Source organism: Sarcophilus harrisii, chromosome 2 (genome assembly GCF_902635505.1).
Source record: "Sarcophilus harrisii chromosome 2, mSarHar1.11, whole genome shotgun sequence".
Lineage (NCBI taxonomy): Eukaryota > Metazoa > Chordata > Mammalia > Dasyuromorphia > Dasyuridae > Sarcophilus > Sarcophilus harrisii.
Genome location: NC_045427.1, coordinates 34,000,965 through 34,003,055, shown reverse-complemented (window position 1 = coordinate 34,003,055; position 2,091 = coordinate 34,000,965). Strand labels below are relative to the sequence as shown.

Here is a 2,091-nt window from a genome sequence, read left to right as displayed (position 1 = left end):
AATTGACTCTCTGTATAAAAGATGGTGTAGAATGGACCTATAGTCCAGAGTTATGTTATACACTCCTCCCCCCCCCCCCCACATACATTCTCCTCTTATGCTTCTCTGCCAGGTTCATGTATGTGACCACCTTTTCCCACAGATACTACATGCATTGGTGTGTGAGTGGGGTTTAGGTTGTGTGGATTGTGATGTATTTTGTTATTACATTTGCTTTAATAAATATTTATTTATAATAAATAAAATTAATAATAAAAATATTATTACATTTGCTTTAAAAAATAAAAATAGTTTAATACCTGTGATTTTCTTTTTGCCTCATTGCTAAATAAATAGTTTAAGATGTGAAAATGTTAATATTGTGAGTAGCTTATTTGTGTAAGTTGAACTGTACCAATTGGGGCTCAAGAACTAAAATGGTGAGTAAGGAGTGTCTTTTATTTTCTTTTTTTTCTTTGAACAAAAGCTATGATTTATTGGTAATGGCATTAAAGGAAACATTCAGTCTCAGGCTAGGTTCAAGCAATTATCCAGGAGCGATAGATAAAGTGAAGATCCATTTTGATTTCAATAAGGTCTTTCCAGTGTCTTCTGCATCTTAATGGCTTTCTCCTTTCTTGCCAACTACTCGTTTGAAGTCATTCATATTTGTTGCCTAAACTGGAGTACCAATAAATGTAAAATATGAAATTCCTGTTGTTTCTTCTTCACCTTGATTGTACTGAACAAATAAAGTTACACTGTTAACATTTTGGAATTTAACGTAAGGAAGTTGGACAATACCATCTTCTTTAATATCATCTTGTGTTAGTTCCAGGGTTCGAGTTGGTTCACTTCTTTCTGCCTCTTCAAAATCCATAGATCGGGGTAGATTGATAAAGATTTTTATATACTTAAGACCCTGACCATTATCTGGCCCTTGAAATTTCATGAAATAAAGCTTAACAGGCTGATTGAAAGCCACAGTAATAAGCAGCTGTTCATCAGTCAGATTCCAAGAAGGAAGGGTCTTTGTGTAAACAGTTATCAAATCCATGTCCACCACTTTGATGAAGACATTCACATCCAGCTTTGTTAATAAAGGGCATTAAATCCATATAGCCTTTGGTTATATCTGTGTCTTCATTGTTTCCAGGGTCGTTTTCTAAGTGTTGCTTAATTTTTTCTTCTAATCCCACAGCATCTGCTCCTTGATACTGGTCGATTTGCACTTTGTTTCGAAAAAAGAGAAATGTGGGTGTTGCTGATATATTGTTGGTGGCAGCTGTTCCCTGGCACTGATGTACATCTACTTCCAAAAAACCATCTGTGGATACTTAGTGCTCAGAGCATTAAAAGCTGGTGCTATCCGTAAACATGGTCCATAACTTATCGGCTTTAGCCCAGGTTAGCTTGTTCAGGAAGAAAGTGGCCAGCACTCACTTCGAGTGTGTCACATTTTCTTAAAGAGAATTCGTTTGTAAATGTGGCGGTTGGTAGTCCTTCTCTGGGATGTTAGATCTGTCAATGTTAGATCAAGTTAGAATGAATAAGGCAGCCAAGGCACCCAATACTCATATGAGAGATGTGAGGAATTATGATTATGAGGAAACATCTCATCCCATCACAGATCAGTATCCAATATTGCTCTTCACTTACTCTTGGACCAGCCAAACTGACCTTCAAGCTGTAGGATTGTAAGTCTATCACATAACCTCTCTGGACCTCAGTTTTCTCATCTATAAGATAATTCATCCTTAGGGTAAAAGTGCTATTATTATCTCCATTTTATAAACCAGGGAACCAAAGCAGGCAGGTTAAGTGATTGCCCAGGGCTACTCAGCTGGTGACAAAGCAGGATTTGAATTCAGGTCTTCCTGACACTAGTACTCTCGTGGATAGAGATCCATTGGGTCACCTACTTGCTTCTTAATTCAGAAAGCGGAAATATCATACACACCCTTTACCCCAATGGAATTTAAAAGGTCACTGAAAAAAAACAACAACATAAAAAATCCAATGGAGGGACAGCTAGATGGTGCAATGGATAGAATACTGGCCCTGAAGTCAGAAGGAACTGAGACATTTAACATCTATTAGCTGTGTGACCCT

General features: G+C 37.3%; 1 pseudogene; it reads right to left on the bottom strand.

Moving 5' to 3' along the window:
- Positions 1 to 512: 512 nt before the first annotated feature.
- On the bottom strand, positions 513 to 1,387 carry LOC105749130 (annotated as a pseudogene).
- Positions 1,388 to 2,091: the final 704 nt, after the last annotated feature.